This window comes from Sus scrofa, chromosome 1, assembly GCF_054392235.1.
Source record: "Sus scrofa isolate SSC_HxYL_T2T_F1_AM1 chromosome 1, Sscrofa_HxYL_maternal_Yorkshire_Landrace_v2.0, whole genome shotgun sequence".
Taxonomy (NCBI): domain Eukaryota; kingdom Metazoa; phylum Chordata; class Mammalia; order Artiodactyla; family Suidae; genus Sus; species Sus scrofa.
Window position 1 is genome coordinate 152,373,705 of NC_139383.1, and position 20,262 is coordinate 152,393,966.

Genomic DNA, 20,262 nt, shown 5'->3' on the forward strand with positions numbered 1-20,262 from the left:
AAAAAAAAACAAAACAAAACTACTGGTTACAACTGGGGATAATTATTTCATTACAACTATAAATAGAATAAAATTTTTAGAAATTATGTATTATACATTATAAGCCTGTAACATATAATATTGTATATCAACTACTTTTTAATGTTTTAAAATGCTGCTAAAAATAAATAAAAATTAAAAATTGCTGCTGGCAGGCTGCTAATTTTGTGGCCATCCTAGAGCCTGGCTACAAAATTCCCCAGAGACCAGGAAGACAGTAAGACACTGACCCTCTATCTCCCTCCAGCCTACACCAATAATAAAACCATGTTTACCAGTATTTCCCTGGAAGGAGCTTCTACACACACTTAGTGCACAGCATTTCTGGCAGCCACCTGAGAGACAGGCCCCAGTATCACCGAGCTCTATCAGCCAAGGGGGCTTTCAATCACAAGTCCCACAAGACTTTAGCAAATAAGGAAATAGTGCTTAATGGGTACAGGAACACCCACATACACACGCACTTCATTTCTATAAACCCAGGCCCAAAACAGAAGGAGCAGTCAAAAATAACCATCTCCTGGTTTATTCCTAATAGGCACTTAACTACACTTTCCCAGCTGCTTCCTGAGGGACAAGCTTCTATTTAGCCTGCATCTAGATGCTGACTTCGAATCTTCCCTTTAGTAATGTGTCTTTGCACACTCAAAACTACAGGGAGCCACTAAGAAGGCTTGGACAATCACAAAGCCTGGATCAACGAATGGGAGCTTGGTCTGGGCTGATCAATAAGGTTCATCTCCTACATAAGACCATTCTGTAAAGACTGGCAGAGGTGGCTCTTTTAACTAATTCACAGAAACACAGAGAATCAAGAAAAATAAAGAAATAGAAGAAAATATTCTAAACCAGAAACAGATCTTAATAAAATGAAGATAGGTGATTTCCCTGACTAAGAGTTCAAAATAATGGCCATAAACATGCTGAAGTCAGGAGAGAACTATATGAGCAAAATGATAATTTCAACCAAAACAAAGGAAAATTATTATAAGTAACAAATACAAACTACGGAGCTAAAGAATAAAGCAACTAAAAAACTGAGTAGAGGGAGTCAACAGTAGACAACAGCAAGAGAAAGAAAGAATCAGCAAAACTGAAGACAGCACAGCAGAATTCATCTAATAAGTCAAAGGAAAAAATAATCAAAGAGTGAAATTAGCTTAAAGAACTTATGAGGTACTAGCAAGCAAGCCAATATAGGTGTTATAGAGGTCCCAGAAGGAGAAGATTGAAAGGAGCAGAAGGCTTATTCAAATAAATAATGGCTAAAGACTTCCCTAATATTGGAAAAGAAAGCTACATCCATATCCAGGAATCCCAGGGAATACCAAAATAAAAAATAAAAATAATCCAAAGGGACCCATATGAAGACATTATAATTAAACTGTCAAATGCTAAAAACTTAAGAATCCTAAAAACTGAATGAGAAGGAAAGTTTTATGTACAAGGTGAAACCCATAATACTAGCAAAAAAATTTCAGCAGAAACCTTGAAGATCAGAAAGCAGTGAAAAAAAACAAACAAACAAACAAACAAAAAAAACCCAACCAAGAATACCCTACCTAGGAGTTCCCTTGTGGAGTAGCAGGTTAAGGATGTGTCACTGGGACTGCAGGGGCTCAGAAGTCTGCTATGGTGCAGGTTCAGTCTCTGGCCTGAGAACTTCCACATGCCACAGGCATAGCCAAAAAATAAAAACAACAAAAAAGAATATCCTAATCAGGAAATAGTTTCCGCTGAACTCATACAGAAATAAGCAATTTTCTAAGCAAACAAAAGTTATCAGAGTTCATTGCCACTAGGAGAACTTTATAAGAAAGGTTAAAGGGGATTCTTTAAGCTGTAATACAATGATGTGAATTAGGAGAAAAACATACGAAAATATAAAATTTACCAGTAAGGGTAAATATACAGTTAAACTTAGAATACTGTAATATTGTAATGGTGATGGGTAAATCACTTACAATCTAATGAAGGTTAAAGGACAAAAGCATTTAAAAACTATAAAAACATTTATTCATGAATATACAGTTTTAAAAGATGCAAATTGTGACATCAAAAACATAAATATGTAGGGGTAGGAGTGCATTGGTACTCATTTGAAGTTATTTTCAGCTTAAAATAGACTGTTGTACATAAAAGATATTTTATGCAAGTCTCATAGTAACCACAAGCAAAAATCTACACTAATATACAAAAGAGAAAGAATCAAAGCAACTAGCAAAAAAAATCAATTCTAAAAGAAATATAGCAAGAGAGGAGTAAAGAAACAAAGGAATTACAAACAGCAAGAAACAATTAACAAAATGTCAATTAGTCCAAACCTATCAGTAATTACTTTAAATATAAATGGACAAAATGTACTGTCAATGGATGATTAACCTTCATAAAAGAAAAAAAATCTTGTCATTTGTGACAACATATATGAAACTTGGAGGATTTTATGCTAAGAAAACCATACTGCATATTATCACTTATATGTGGAATCTTGAAAAAAAATACTGCATACTATCTTATATATGGAATCTTACAAAAAAAAGTCAAACTTATAAAAACAGACTAAGAGACTAGTAGAGTGGTTTCCAGACTCTGAGGTTTGGGAGAAAGAGTTGAGTACTTGGTAAAATGGTACATACTTCCATTTAGAAAATAAAGCTGGAGGAGTTAATGTATAACATGGTGACTATAGTCAGTAACATTGTACTGTACAACTGCAATTTACTAAGAGTAAAATTTAAATGTTTACACATATGCAAATACAAAAAGAAAATATGTGATGTGATGGAGTTTTAATTAACTCAGTGGGGGGAGTACTTTCATATTGTATAAATATATATAATCATATTTAAATATCACTTTAAGGATCTTAACCATTTTAACTACCAATTACAACTCAATGTAAGCAAGGGAGAATACAGATTTCTTAAACAGAATCAAACATAAATGTTAACAACTGGCACAACTAAACCCTTATAGTTCTACAGGCAACAGAGCATTTCCTAGTCCACTGAGTTCATTTCCCTAGCAACCAAATAGACCTGAAGACAGACTCAAACCACTATCAGTGATATCACTCTCCACTCCCTACATAAACTCAAAATCTAGCAAAGTAAGAGCCTTGGCAAAGTGAGGTTTATATAGCAGTCACAAGGAAGCAATATAGGAGGGAGGCACCAAAAAGTGACCCTTTTCCAATTTCTCAAATTCAGATATGTTAAAGGTTTTTAGATATTATTTCAAAATAAACCCCAAAGTGTTAATACTACATGCCTACATCTAAGGGGGGGGGGGGAAATCACTAAATTTTATGTTCTTCTCTTTCAACATTGTCAAACACAAAATATTCCCAAATTACTCAAATAACATCACATGTCTATCTGACTAACACCATTGCTCCTTGATTGTTATATTATCTCATTAATTATTACCTCTCTCACATTCATTCCATTATAAATGTGTTTATTTAACAAATGTTGATGAAATTCTTATTTTCTAACATTGCAGCATAAGACAATAAAAATAATCCCTGTCAAGTAGGAGCTCATTATAAATTTTAGGAAAAGGAGACACTGTAAGACATTAGAAAAATCCAATCTGATACTTGTATTGATATAAATACAACATTTAAGAGTAAAGTGGGGAGCCAAAGCAAATAGGACTCAATACATGCAGCTATTTACATTAAGGCATATTGACCAATCCTGAGATACTTCACTTCTGAGTGCCATTCGACAATGCGATAATTCCATATTTACCATTTTGTCATGATTCATTCAGATGCTCTCTCCAAACCTACACTTTATCCACTAAGAGAAGAGGGTTTGAGTGGGAATCCCATTTAGTATTATGACTGAAAACAACATGAATCAAATGGACAGTTTAATAGGGCTTTGTTTGAATCTATCATTACTTCAAGCTGAACCAAGACCAGTACTTTTTCTCAAGGTAATAAAGTCGTAAGAAATCTTAAACTTACTCAGAACAGCTGACTAAAAGCCAGAATGAAAGAAAGAAGATGCACGTCTCCTGTTGACCTAATGTTTCAATGTCCTCCTAGAAATCGACAGTCTGACAGTTTGGTCAACTCCCTGCTGACAGGGCATTTCTTCCTCTTAACAATCTCCATAAAGGTTAGTAGTCTTATTCTTTAGACTTTGTGATCCTAAGAGCCATGTGGTGAAAGGCTCACATAAAAGCCTTTCTTCTTTTCCTTATTGTCTTTCTTGGTCTCTTATTTGAGACACAGATCCTTTCCCACCTACCAACAGTCAGTAGACAATTCTCCAAAACTCCTCAAATTCCAATACTAAACAAGTGAACTGGGTCACAAAGATGAATATAACTATCATACTTGGGGAAGCTATCCATAAGAACTGATGACATACAAATACACAAAGGAAGAATTTTTTAAAGTTAGGAAGTTCAAAAACATCAATATCAATACAGTATTGAGGACATACTGAAACATCTCACTGAAATCAGCTGTATAGACTATACTATGTTGGCCTTTCTCATGACTCAAAACCATTAATAAGGGACTATGTTCCACAATTTAATGTCTTATTATTCATCTTTCAACACTCTCTCAAGACCAGCTTTTCACTTTCAAGGTAGTTTTAAAAACAGAATTTATATTACAGAGAAAATGAGTATTTTAGGTACATATTGCACATAAAAAGAATGCTACTACAAAAGATGTTGATTTGATCCAGAGGGAACAGATTTATCTATAAGCTTCCTCTTTGGATTGCTTTTTTTGAAAGAACACAGTAAAGGGGGAAAAAAAGGCACCTCTGGTGCATGCTACACAAGCAGGCAAGAAAACAAGGGTTGCATTACACTATTCCACAACTATCAATGGGGATTAATCATCCTGTAATCTTCACCATAAAAAATCTAATTCGGAATATGCTCACTTCCTCAATACTAAATCTATATTTGCAAATTCCAACTCAGAGTAAGCTACAAAAATCTCTAATTTCCTCATTCATAGCCATACTACTACCAAAATCATCCTTAAAGAGCTGCCTCATGCAGGATCTCTATAACTTCTTACTTTCCTTGCCCTTTAAGTGACTGGCTAATTCATCAAAATTTCACTCATCCATACACTAAACAAATAGTTTAATCAACACAGTTAAATTTATTTGTCTGCTACATAATAGGCTCTGTAAGGTCATGAATGGAAAGTTAAATATGAATAGGAAAATATCCCTGTCAAAAGGAGCTCATTATTTTTCTAGTCTATTAAACAGACACAAAAATAAAACAAAATTTAGCAACTGAAATGTTAGAGACATAAAAAAGGTGTATTAAATGGTAGCAATTTTAGACAGTTTTGGATAAAAAATTTCCAGACTCATGTCCAAATCACTAATTATAAAACAAATTTCTGGACATATTCCAGACTCAATTGGGAAAGAAAATCTTCCACAGTCCTATCTTCTCCTTGACTTTTACAATGTTGTGTACATTTACTATCCTCCAGAACTACTATCTAAAATGTAGCTTCAGGGAGTTCCCATTATGGCTCAGTGGAAACAAACCTGACCAGTATCCATGAGGATGCAGGTTCTATCCCTGGCCTTGCTAAATGGGTTAAGGACCTGATGTTGCCATAAGCCATGGTGTAGGTGGCAGATGCAGCTGGGATCCTGCATTACGGTGGCTATGGCATAGGCCAGAGGCTATAGCTGCTATTTGACTCCTAGCCTGGGAACTTCCATATGCCATAGGTGTGGTCCTAAAAAGAATTTTTTTTAATTTTGAAAGTAAAATAAAACATAGGTTCAGCATATATTGGCTTTATCCTTACAGTTTTTTCCTTCAGAATTCTGTCATCTATATATTTCATCTGACTTTACTACTTTGATTCCTACCGTCATCCTTTTTCATTTGTTCATGATTAGGTTGATGCTTTTTCATTTGGACCCTCCCCCATTCATTTCTTCAATAGTCTTTGGTCAAGATCTCAAAAAGCCAAGATCTTTGGAACTACTGAGCTATCTTGATGAGATATTCTATATTAATAAGATATTCTTAATAAGATATTCTATCTTAACAAAATATTCTACCATAGCCAATGGATGCAGGAACAGAGACACACAGGTGGAAACTTAAAGGATAAAATTGCATGAAAGTTATTATGGCAATACTGACAACTTGTAGTGAAGAAATCAGTTATATCTTGTATACATATAGTGTGGAATTCTGAAAGGGATCTCAAACTGTACAACTAAGATTCACTTTCATTTTATGATGATTCATGGAATCATCTCATAAGCCATCAGCATGCATGTGTACCAGACTGACACTGCTAACAGTATTACAGGGCAAACTGTTGACTCAGAGGGATCTTTTGTTTTTGGCCTTGCCCATACTAAAAAGTACTAGTTAGTCTGCCAGTACATAGAGCAGTTTTACAAAACTCAATGATCTCTTTCATTTCCAAACTTTATTGTACCCTACAGTGCTACACAAAAGCCACCTGCAGCCTCTGTTATTCCTTTTTGAAATTCAAATCTTCTTTTCTCTTCATGGACAAAACAATATTTTCATTTTAACTCAATGACTCTAGCCACTATTGTCAATCTCATATACTAGGTCCTCCTCATTAGCTCACTATCTTAATGCTAGAGCATCCAAGGCACAGTCTTCAGGTCAATATATTCCAACATATATTTCATTTGTAGATCTCATCTTTATCCGTGTCCATAATTAACAGACTTGTACTGATTAAGTAGTATCTCAATCTCCAATCTCTCCCCTAAGCCTCAGATTTCTGTTTCTACCTTAAAAACCAAAATCTTAATCTGTAGGTAAAATATGAATATAAAACTTGCAAACAGAGCTTTCTTCCCTTGTGATCTAAGAAACCCAAAATTTGGCCAAAATGTATTAAAAAGTGTTCAGTAACACAGTTTCTATTACCCCAGAGAACAATTAAACAGTAACATCCTTTCCTTATTATGATTTCCTATTTTTTAAAAACTTTATATCATGGAAATTTTAAGCGCTTGCTAGATTCAGGCTGAATGTATGTATTTGGTAATAAAACTGTTTTAACATCAACAAGAAACAATAATACATGTGCCCTCATGGAAGAAAGGAGAATGTGTTTTAACCAGGCAGATTTCAAATTTTCCAAAATACCATTATATTACATGGGAAAGCACCATATATATATATTAAAATGATGACAAACTCCCCTTGGCCCCTGTCTTCTTCAATTCTTTTTCCTTCTTTCGATGACAAGTTTCTTTACTGGAAATTCATTTGCCTATTTATCTGCACATTCACTAAGTTCATAATTCATTTGTTTATAGTCACAAATTTTGGCTTCACTTCCATTTTCCCCTTCACACACTATGGCCAATATTCACTGAGCCTCCACTATAAGCATGTCATCAGAGACTAAGCAGAAATTTAGATTACAGGGGGTGGAGAATATTCAGATGACCATTTTGAGCCAAAGCCTTAGGTCATGCCCATGCCTCTATAAATACTCTTCACTGATTTACAATTTGCAAACTGGTATGACATTTCTATTCCTGGCCTGCACCTAGGGAACGCTGATCCATATTTTGAAACTCATCATATTCAGGATGATTAACAAGATTTCAATATTTCATCAAGGAGTTCTCTTGTAGTGCAGTAGGTTAAAGATCCAGTGTTGTCTACTGCAATGGCTCAGGCTGCTGCTGTGGTGAAGGTTTGATCCCTGGTCTGGGAACTTCCACATGCTACAGGTGTGGCCAAAAAAAAAAAGAAAAAGAAAAAAGAAAAGAACATTTCATCAATTTAACCAGGCCATGTGTCACTTTTCAAAACTTAGAATATCTTCATTCTCTATATCTTATTTAACTAGCATAAAATTTGAGATTACATTTAGTAGTCTGCTTATAGTTCCCTGGTTATAGATAACCGAGAACAGAATTTAGGGATATAGAGATTTTAGCCAACATAATAAATGCAGCAGTCTATATCATCTATAGACATCACTACAGAATGTTGGAGGAACAGTGACAGGTTAAACATAAATAACAACTCTGAAAACTGAGTACTCATCTTTAGATAGCATCTGCAACATATGTCATTCATCATCAATCTCAGACACTATAACAGGTTTATGGAAACCTAACAAATTAAAAAAAATAGGGAGGAACACTGGTAATTGAACATCTATATGGAATATCAGTCTATAGTGAATCTGAACCTACTATACAGTCAGTTCAAGAAAACTGTTGCCCATTTCACCAGTAATGATGGCATGGTTACATTCCCTAGTTGGAACTTATTACAAAAACATGCTTTTCTCCCTCTACCATGTATTTAATCAACTATCTCTTAAAGAGTTATATATGCCTCTCACATACATCTCTCTAGTTTAGACATAAACTTCATTAAATCTTTTAAATAACCCTTTCTCAGCTCTGAACTGTGAATCACCATCTCATTCTTTCACACGGTATTTAAGTTAGAAAATATTTCATTGAGCATTTCTCACAAGCCATGATACACAAACTCCCTTTAAAAAAAATGCCAACTAATATACATAACCAGTAAAAGAGATTTTGAAAAATCATTGATTCTGCTAAGACTTACTTGTGAATGCTAAAACCATAGTGTAAAAGTTGGATTCACAAGACTTAACTTGTGAATGCTAAAACTATACTGCAAAATTACACATATTCAAATGATTTCCCCATAGAATATTAATTACAAAGTGGAGAAACATAGTAAATATCAATTGAATCAAGTGATCAAATTTAATGTCATCAATAAGTGACATCACTCACCATTTACTGTGAACCACTGAGGTAGACACACATTATAGAATATATGGGGGTTGCCCACATGATTTTTGCAACACTGACTCTAAAATTATTCCAAAAATAAATAGTCAAAAATTAAACACTGGTATAAGATATACTTAGGAAGTTTATGAACCTCCAAGAAGCACTACATTTTAAAAACGTTTATGGTTTCTATGTCTCACAACTCTTGAAATTAGATGAAATGTGGACTATCGCTTTCCATTTTAGTTGGTCTTTTTATGTTTGCCCGTTTATAATTTATACTTAATTTAAATAATATTTTCACCTATTAGATTAGCCAAAAGTTTAAAGGATTGATAATATCCATCATGTACAGATTTTTGTGAAAATTAGCACTGCCATTATACTACATTGCATATGCTGGCTTAGAAAACATTTCAAAAGTAATTTCAAAATATCAACTAAAATCAAAGTATGCACAATTAATGATCCACAATGTCACATCTAAATCTATCATAGAATTAGGAGATCAGTTATATATGTATATAAAACATATATCATAGTATTATATACAACAACAAACAGTTAACCTCTATTTCTCAAATAGAGAAATGCATAAGTGTACTATGGTATGTACTTTACATCCAATGGAAAGTGTGTACTTAAGCTATAATTACTGGTTTGAAAATATGTCCAAAAATATTAAAAAAAATAAATTTGTAAAATACAACCATATTGACTACATATTTGTAAAATAAATTGCACATAAATTTATAAGCTTAGATAAATTATTGACCACTATACCATAAATGGTCACCCTAGAAAGTAGGAATGGAAAATGAAGGATGAATGACAATTCACTTTAAATTCTTTAATAACCCATTCATTCTCTGTGGCCCATATCAATGCATTCAGTTTTAGCCTGTATAGTAAGAGTCTGGACAATGTAATTACTAGTTCTCTAATGACAGGGCAGCTTATGTTCCAGAAGTAAACAAAACTTCGAATAAACACAGCTATCTATAATAAGCCCACTCAGAGTAAACAGATATGAGTGAAAATCAGAGTAATATGGATTAAATGAAAATCTCTTTGCTAACTTGAGTTTTTACTCCAGTCACAAATAAGAACATGTCAGTGATGCCAAGAAAATTGTGGAACCATTTTCTACAAGATTGCTTTACCATGGCTTCAAATGTCAATGAAAGCGTATGGTTCACCTATACACTAGTGTTGTGATGGCATCCAGGAATTATATTTGTATATTGGGAAGAGAAAAACTACACTCAGATTCAGATCATGTTCTATATTGAGACCTAGTAGGTTCAATATAAAGTGAAACTGGAGGCAGCCTGTTACAGGCAATACAAAAGTTTTAAAAGGATCTTTTAAAAAAACATTTTTTTAAAAGGGATTGACCTAAAAACTGTGGGCTTATGATTCAAAAGAGGAACAAAGTATCTTAAAAATGATACCAAAAATAGTACATGGGAAGCATGGGGTCATGGGAAAGCCTGGTTATTAACTGGGCCATGAGCAAGGTGTCCAGAGGGTTGCACTAATCATATTTATCACACACAAATCTCACATTTGTAAAGTAAAACATGGATAAAAAAAGTCCAATGGGGTAAAAACAATAATAAAGAAAAACACAAGATACATTCAGAGCACAGAGAACTACTAACAACATTCCAGGAAATTACTTGTCAAAAGCAACGTCACTTCTATTCCCAAGGATACATATATCAAGGCATGCCTTTCGGGATACAAAGATGAGACAAGCTTCTGAAAGGGGTAAATAATGACAGCAATTGGGTGATGCTGTGGATGAAACCACTGTGAAGATTTCTATGATCCTCTTGTCCATATGTTCACCACCTGGGAGAGTACAGAGGGAGATACTGCAAATGAAAATAAACAACAGGTTACAGGTAGCCACGCTTCATGACAGATGGGTATCATCTTCACATCAATATTTTACTGATACTCCATGGGGAAAAAAACACTCCCATTATCCTAATGCTAACTATCTCCAGAACATAAAAATCAGGCATATGAACAAAAATGATGACAATATAATCTTCTTTCCTTGGCCCATTTACTGTGATTTCATATCCACCTTCTATTCAAAATTATTTGCACACCACTCAACCACACATGTATTCTTGAAAAACTATTTCCTATGTATCTTCTTAATGATCATTTATAGACCAGTTCAGGTTTAGAACAAAATAAAAAAGATGATACAAGCAAATGCTGGTAATGTACTCTGTAAATTCCATGGTATTTCAGGGAAATCTTTCCAAAATCAAAACACATTGAAAAGATATTTGCATATCTATTCTCCCTGATTATGCAACTTCTGATAGTAATAACTGGAAAAGTCATAACTGGAAGAGAACTCTTTATACTTCAACTCCTGACTGACTTAAGTGTTGTTACTAACAAGAGGCACCTGAATATCCTTTACATAGTGTATATTATATAGTTTAACCCAACTATAACCTCAAAATAATCATGAAGGCCCTATAAAAAAATCTGATGAAAATTAAGAAGACACAATGTCAAATAATTCAAACAAGAATCCAATCTACCGTCAAAATAGGAATACAGGACTTAATGCTCTTATCTACAGACTAAATCTCTTTGATCCTTCCTTATGAAAGATGCTTGTAGAAAAAAGAAAAGAAGGCAGAAAGAAAGAGAAAAGAAACACTTGTAAATATATAAAGAATTGTCATTCACTCATCAAGTGAAAGGGTATCAAGAACCTCCTTCTATCACTCTAATATTGGAATATCCCTTAACTCCTGTCTACCCACCTTAACAACAAACTGATAGTGTTATTAATACCCTAAGTCATATATTTGGAAATACAATTCAGGCTCTTGCTGTCCTTAAGACTCATATTACACACAGCAAATTCTACTTTATAATGGCTTTGGTCTCTGATGTCTTTTTATACCCCTTTCACGTATACCCACATGCCTGATTTCCTTGTCTCTATCCAGCCACCATCGGTGCATTTATTTCAAAATATTTAATACTGGAGTTCCCGTCGTGGCACAGTGGTTAACGAATCCGACTAGGAACCATGAGGTTGCCGGTTAGGTCCCTGCCCTTGCTCAGTGGGTTAACGATCCGGCGTTGCCGTGAGCTGTGGTGTAGGTTGCAGACGCGGCTCGGGTCTGGTGTTGCTGTGGCTCTGGCGTAGGCTGGTGGCTACAGCTCCGATTGGACTCCTAGCCTGGGAACCTCCATATGCCATGGGAGCAGCCCAAGAAATAGCAAAAAAAAAAAAAGAAACAAAATATTTAATACTTAAATAAGTTAACAAAACTACTCGGTGTCAGAGATGGTAGCCTCTTTGTAGGTAACATATCCTCTTACCGTAGAATTTGATAAAAAGTAGTTAATCAAAACCTATATGATCTATGTATCATAGAGAAGAGCTTTTTTATCTCGACTATTGCATCTAACTGGCAATCACTCCACAATTTGAAATCTTATATGTCTTATGAAATTCATGTTTTTGGATTTTAAAAATATTACAAATTGGATTTCACATTAAACTGATCAAAAAATGAGCAGAGTACAGCAGTATAACTGATTTTTACCAGCACTTGAGGAAGAATGAATACTAATATATCTAAGGTAAGACGGTTCTTTGGGACACAAGTCCACCATCTTCTCAGTCTGCTTTCCTAAATCACTCACTACTGCTTGCCCTAACAATTCATCTCTTGACTTACTGGCTTATTGTGAAGCAAGAGTTATGAGCTTGGACTCAGTAACAATATATCCATTCATTCATGCAATTTTACATATGTGATATTATCACTGCATCTGTCTATTCTCCCAGTGATGAAATTCTTGCACCACCCTTTTGAATCAATCCATTCATGCATAGGTGGGAGGAGATGGGATTATGATGGTGGAACAGAAGGACTGGAGATCAACTTCTCTTCAAAAAACAACAAAATTTACAACTAAAGGCTGAGCAATCTTTGACCAAATGGACTGGAAACCTTAAAAAAGATATCATACTCCAGAAGACAAAGAAGAGGCCACATCAAGGGGTAGGAGGGATGATTTCACCATATAAGCAACTCCATACCTCCCAGGTGGGGATCCCCACAGACTTGAAACTAACTGGTCACAGAGATTCACCTAAAGGAGTGAGATTCTGAGCCCCTCATCAAACTCCCATGTGTGGGGATCTGGCACTGGGAGAAAGAGCCCCCAGAGAATCTAGCATTGAAGGCCAGTGGGGCTTGTCTGCAGGAGCTCCACAGGACTGAGGGAAAAGAGACCCCATTCTTAAAAAGGTACACACAGACTTTCATGTGTACTGGGTCCCAGGGCAAAGATAAGTCTCCATAGGAATCTGGGTCAAACATGACTACAGATCTTGGAGGACTTACTGGAAAAACAGGGGTGAATGTGGCTTGTTGTGGGGGAAGGACACTGGAAGCAAAGCTCTCAGGAATATTCAGCAGCCAAAGTGCCTTTATCTGGAGGTGGCCATTTTGGGAAAATCTGGCCCCACCCATCAGTCAGTGCTGACAAGCCCCAGGCCAAACAACAATCCAGGTGGGGTCACAGCCCCGCCCCTCAGCAAACAGGCTACCTAAAGACCCCTCAGGCACACAGCTGCTGCTAATCCCATCCAGGGACTAAGCCCCACCCACCAGAGGGATAGGAATCAGCTCCACCTACCAGTGGGCAGGCATCAGCCCCTCCCATCAGGAAGCCTACAGCAAGCTTGCCATACTGACTTCAGCCACAGGGGGGTAGATACCAGAAGTAAGAGAGGCTACAACTCTATTATCTGTAAAAACGTCACCACACCACAAACCTATAAAAATGAAAAGACAGAGAACTATAACTCAGATGAGGGAGAAAGAAAAAATCCCAGAAAAACAGCTAAGTAATCAGGAGATTCTCAGCATCCAGGAAAAAGACTTTAGACTGTTGATGCTTAAGATGATGCAAGACATTGGAATAAAGATGGATAATTTATAGGAAACACTGAGCAAAGAAATACAAGATATAAAACTTAAGCAAACAGAGATGCAAAATACGATAACTGAAATAAAAAATTCACTACAAGCAGCTAACAATAGAATACAAGAGGCAGAAGAACGAATAAGCGAGGTGGAGGACAGATTAGTAGAAATTATGAATGCAGAACAGAAAAGAGGAAAAAGATAGAAATCAAATGAAGAGAGTCTCAGAGAACTCTGGGACAACGTTAAATGCACCAACATCCATATTATAGGGGTGCCAGAAGGAGAAGAGAGAGAGAGAGAAGGGGACAGAAAAAATTCTCTAAGAGATAATAGCTGAAAAATTCCCTAACATGGGAAAGGAACCACTCACTCAAATCCAGGAAGCACAACGAGTACCATATAAAATAAACCCAAGAAGACACATATTGATCAAACTGACCAAAATTAAAGACCAAGAGAAAATACTGAAAGCAGCTAGGGAAAAGAAAGAAATGACATACAAGGGAACCCCGATAAGGTTATCAGCAGATTTTTCAGCAGAAACTCTGCAGGCCAGAAGGGTGTGGCATGATATACTTAATGTGAAGAAAGGATAAAACCTCCAACCAAGATTACTTTACCCAGCAAGGCTCTCATTCAGATTTGAAGGAGAAATCAAAAGCTTCAGAGAGAAGCAGAAGCTAAGAGACATCAGCAACACTAAACCAGTCTTGTGACAAATACTAAAGGAACTTCTCTAGGCAGAAAACAAAACACAGCAACAGGAAACAAAAATACCACAAATAACAAGGCTCACCATTAAAGGTATATATACACTAAAGATAAGAAATCATCCATGCAAAATTATGCCACCAAAATAAAAAATCATGACAAGAGGTGGGTACAAGTGCAGAACACTGAAGATGAACTTGCAATTAAGAGACCGGCAACTTAAAGCAAACTCATATATATATATAGACTCATATCAACACTTCAGAATAAATGAAAACAAAAATCTCCAATTGATAAACAAATAAGAAAAATCAACTCAAATACAACATTAGAGATAGTCATAAAACCAGAAGAGGAGAGAACAAGAAAAGAAGGGAAGAAAAAAGAGTAACAAGAACAAATATAAACCAATTAATAAAATGGCAATAAGAACATATATAAAAATAATTACCTTAAATGTTAATGGACTAAACGCCCCAACCAAAAGACATAGACTAGCTGAATGGATACAAAAACAAGATCCATATATATATATATATATATATATATATATATATATATATATATGCTGTCTTCAAGAGACCCACTTCACTCCTAGGGACATATACAAATTGAAAGTGAGAGGATGGAAGAAAATATTTCATGCAAATGGGGATCAAAAGAAAGCTGGATGAGCAAAACTCATATCAGACAAAATAGACTTTAAAATAAAGAATATTTTAAGGGACAAGGAAGGTCACTACATAATGATCAAAGGATCAATCCAAGAAGAAGCTATTACAATTTTAAATATCTACGCACCCAACATAGGTTCACCACAATATATAAGGCAACTGCTAACAACCTTAAAAGGACAAATCGACAATAACACAATCATAGTGGGATACTTTCACACCCCACTTACAGCAATGGACATATCATCCAGACAGAAAATCAACAAGGAAACATAGGCCCTGAATGATACATTATACCAGATGGACTTTATAGATATTTATAGGACATTCCAGCCAAAAGCAAGAGAATACACATTCTTTTCAAGTTCACAGGGAAGATTCTCTAAGATTGATCACATCTTGGGCTACAAATCAATCTTTGTTAACTAAGAAAATTGAAGTCATATCAAGCATCTTTTCTGACCACAAAGCTATACGACTGTAAATCAAAAACAAGAAACAAACTGCAAAAAACACAAACACATGGAGACTCAACAATATGCTACTAAACAACCAATGGATCACTGAAGAAATCAAAGAGGAAATTCAAAAATACCTAGAAGCAAATAACAACAAAGATAAAGCACTCCAAAACCTATGGGATGCAGCAAAAGCCAATATAAGGGGAAAGTTTATAGCAATACAAGCCCACCTCAGGAAACAAGAAAAAGCTCAAATAAACAAGCTAACTTTACAGATAAAGCAGCTCAAGAGAGAAGAACAAACAAGACCTAAATTTAGTAGAAGGAAATAAATCATTGAGAGCAGAAATCAATGAAATGAAAACAAATAAAACCATAGAAAAGATCAATGAAACGAAAAGCTGGTTCTTTGAAAAGATCAACAAAATTGATAAACCCCTAGCCAGACTTATCAAGAAAAAGAGAGAGGACTCAAATCAATAAAATTAGAAATGAAAAAGGAGAAGTAACAACACACATCACAGAAATACACAGGGTCATAAGAGACTACTATATGCAACTATACGTCAATAAAACAAAAACCCAGAAGAAATGGACAAATTCTTAGAAAAGTACAATCTTCCAAGAATAAACCAAGATGAAATAGAAAAGATGAATGGACAAGTCACCAAGAGCTATTTCAGTTCTTGAAACTGTGATTAAAAAACTTCTAACACACAAAAGTCCAGGACCAGATGGCTTCACAGGTGAATTCTATCAAACATTTAGAGAAGAGCTAACACCTATCCTTCTGAAACTATTTCAAAAAATTGCAGAGGAAGGGATACTCCCAAACTCATTCTATGAGGCCAACACCACCCTGATACCAAAACCAGACAAAGATACCACAAAAAAAGAAAACTACAGAACAATTTCACGGATGAACATCAATGCAAAAATCCTCAACAAAATACTAGCAAACCACATCTAACAATACAATAAATGGATTGTTCGTCATGATCAGATGGGATTTATCCCAGGGATGCAAGGGTTCTTCAACACCTGCAAATCCATCAGTGTGATATACTACATTAACAAACTGAAGAATAAAAACCATACGATCCTCTCAATAGATGCAGAAAAAGCCTTTGACAAAATCCAACACCCATTTCTGATCGAAACCCTTCAGAAAGTGTTTTGAAGGAGACCCACCTCAACATAATGAAGGCCATAAATGACAAACCCACAGGGAACATCATTTTCAATGGTGAAAAGCTGAAATTCCCACTGAGATCAGGAACAAGACAAGGATTTCCGCTCTTGCCTCTAATCTTCAACATAGTTCTGGAAGTCCTAGCCACAGCAATTAGAGAAGTAAAAGAGATAAAAGGAATCCAAATTGGAAAGGAGGAAGTAAAACTATCACTATTTGCAGATGACATGATACTATACCTAGAGAATCCTAAAGACACTACCAGAAAACTGTTAGAACTCATCCACGAATTTGGCAAAGTCGCAGGGTACAAAATTAACACACAGAAATCAATGGCATTACTATACACTAACAATGAAAGATCAGAAAAAGAAATTAGGGAAGCAATCCCATTTACCATCGCATCCAAAAGAATAAAATAACCTAGGAGTAAACCTACCTAAAGAGACACAAGACCTGTACTCTGAAAACTCTAAGACACTGATGAAAGAAATCAAAGATGACACAAATAGATGGAAAGACATACCATGCTCTTGGATTGGAAGAGTCAATATTATCAAAATGAATATACTACCTAAGGGAATCTACAGATTCAATGCATAGCAAAAGACATCCTGAAAAAGAAAAATGGAGCTGGAGGAATCAGGCTCCCGGACTTCAGACTATACTACAAAGCAACAGTCATCAAAACCATATGGTACTGGCACAAAGACAGAAATATAGATCAGTGGAACAGGATAGAAAGCCCAGAACTAAACCCACGCACCCACAGCCAACTAATCTATGACAAAGGAGGCAAGAATATACAATGGAGAAAGGACAGCTTGTTCAATAAGTGGTGCTGGGAAAACTGGACAGCCACATGGAAAAGAATGAAATGAGAACACCCCCTAACACCATACACACACAAAAAAAAACTTATAATGGACTAAAGATCTAGATATAAGACCAGACACTATCAAACTCTTAGAGGAAAACATAGGCCAAACACTCTCTGACATAAACAACAGCAACATCTTCTCAGATCCATCTCTTAGAGTATGACAATAAAAACAAAAATAAATAAATGGGACCTAATCAAACTTAAAAGTTTCTGCACAGTGAAGGAAACCCTAAACAAAATGAAAAGACAACCCACAGAATGGGAGAAAATCTTTGCAATTGGATCGACTGACAAGGGGTTAATCTTCAAAATTTATAAACACCTCCTACAGGTCAATACCAAAAGAACAAACAACCCCATCAAAAAATGGGCAAAGATCTAAACAGACAGTTCTCCAATGAAGACATACGGAATGCCAAAAAAACACATGAAAAGATGTTCAACATCACTCATTATTAGAGAAATGCAAATCAAAACCTTTGATTTTGAGGTACCACCTTATACCAGCCAGTATGGCCATCATCAAAAAGCCTACAAACAGTAAGTGCTGGAGAGGGTGTGGGGAAAAAGGAATGCTAGTACACCAGTGGTGGGATTGTAAATTAATGCAACCACTGTGGAAAACAGTAGGGAGATTCCTCAGAAAACTAAACATAGAACTACCATTTGATCCAGCAATCCCACTTCTGGGCATCTATCCCACTTCTGGGCATCTCCATGACTCACAAAGACACATGTACTCCGATGTTCATTGCAACACTATTTTCAATAGCCAAGACATGGAAACAACCTAAATGTCCATCGACAGAGGAGTGGATCCAGAAGATGTGATACATATACACAAAAGGAACGAAATAATGGCATTCTTAGCCACGTGGATGAACCTAGAAATTACCATGCTAAGTGAAGTCAGCCATACAATGAGACACCAACATCAAATGCTTTCACTGAGATGTGGAATCTGAAAAATGGACAGACTGAACTTCTTTGAAGAACAGATACTGACGCAGACTTTGAAAAACTTATGGTCTCTAAAGGAGACAGTTTGGGGGGTGGGGAGATGTGCTTGGGTTGTGGGATGGAAATCCTGTGAATCTGGATTGTTATGGTCATTGTACAACTACAAATGTAATAAGTTCATTGAGTAATAAAATATAAATAAAAAGAGATAGTAAACAAGAAAAATAATCCATTCATGTATAAATACCTTTAGCAAGCCACCATGAAACCATCAATGATGCTGCTATTCATACATTCAATCTATCTATGCACTGACCTCTACATTCATCCATTATTCTAGCCAGCCTTACTTATATCCATCACTCTAAACACCTATATATCTGTATATGATCCATGCATCCAACATTCCATTCTGGAATCCACTCAAATTCTAGCATCTAGATATATACCTGTGCCTTCACTGATATCAATCCATACATACAACTGTTTGTTTCCAAAACATTAACTGAATCTTGTTTCTATCCACCCACTCATACATACTCTAATTTCCAACTGGTTTTATATTCAGCCAATTTTGCATTCATTCATCCAATATTGTACCCTAAATTCCATAAAGAAAATTTTGTATCTATCTCTCCCAATTTTCTCCTTCCAAATATCCAATCTTGCATTCCTTTCCTTAATTAATTTTTGTTGCTAAAAGCTTTATTGTTTCCATTTGTCCAAGCCTTAGTATAGGACTCACGCATGGTTAAAAAGGAACTTGTGGTTTCAGAGGGGGGCTTCTGTCGGAAAACAAGCAGTCATGCATTTTATCACCCATTAATTCTTGATTTCTCATAAGCTTAAATTATTAGGTAAAAATCTCATTATTATATCATTCATTCCATCTATCCACTCCTATAACTCTATAAAGTAGAGTTTTAACCCATCAATCTAACTGTCCATTCTATGCATTCATCCACAAATCCTTCAATTCTCCCTGGCAAATTATCCATTTACATTAGTTGGCATGAAGTCAAAGCAAATTCCAAGTCTCACTGGACAAACAATTAATTTTCATTCACTAAGAGACCTCTGCAGGTCTGACCTAATAGCTCTCCAGAATAGCTTTGCTCCATCCATGTTCCAGGATATTCTCCTTTTGTGGCAACTTTGCTTCAACACATGATTCTTTCAATACCACAGTTAAGAAGTGCAGAATCACTTGCAAGCTTCTAAAGTCTTCTGCCCATGACGTATCTCAAACATGCTACATTTTCAACAGTGAATTAGTTTGACTATAAATTGACTGGAAAATATTTTCAAAAGACAGTATTGGGTGACAAAAGCATGATACAACATGTGTGTTATAGGAACTGATTCTTACAGCAGAAACAAGTATAGAAATGCTTGTTTACAATCCACAGTTACAATTTCAGATTTCCACAGCCCACTCTCATCAACTGAGAGGCTACCATGCTGAAAATCAACATGCATATACAAAACTGAACATAGTCAAACAAAAAAATCTAGAAGACATTCATAACATGCTCCATGAAATCACAGTAGAA

The 20,262-nt window shown here is 35.5% G+C and overlaps 1 long non-coding RNA gene across 2 annotated transcripts in view; it reads right to left on the minus strand.

The window, feature by feature from the left end:
• Positions 1-2,032: 2,032 nt before the first annotated feature.
• The window catches only part of LOC146406800 (uncharacterized), a 40,224-nt gene continuing 21,994 nt past the window's right edge, over positions 2,033-20,262 (minus strand). The window contains exon 7 of one of the 2 annotated variants that reach the window (XR_014840400.1): positions 2,033-10,717. This is a non-coding gene — a long non-coding RNA (uncharacterized LOC146406800). The remainder of the gene's footprint in view (positions 10,718-20,262) is intronic. The other variant, XR_014840401.1, reaches the window with a different exon arrangement.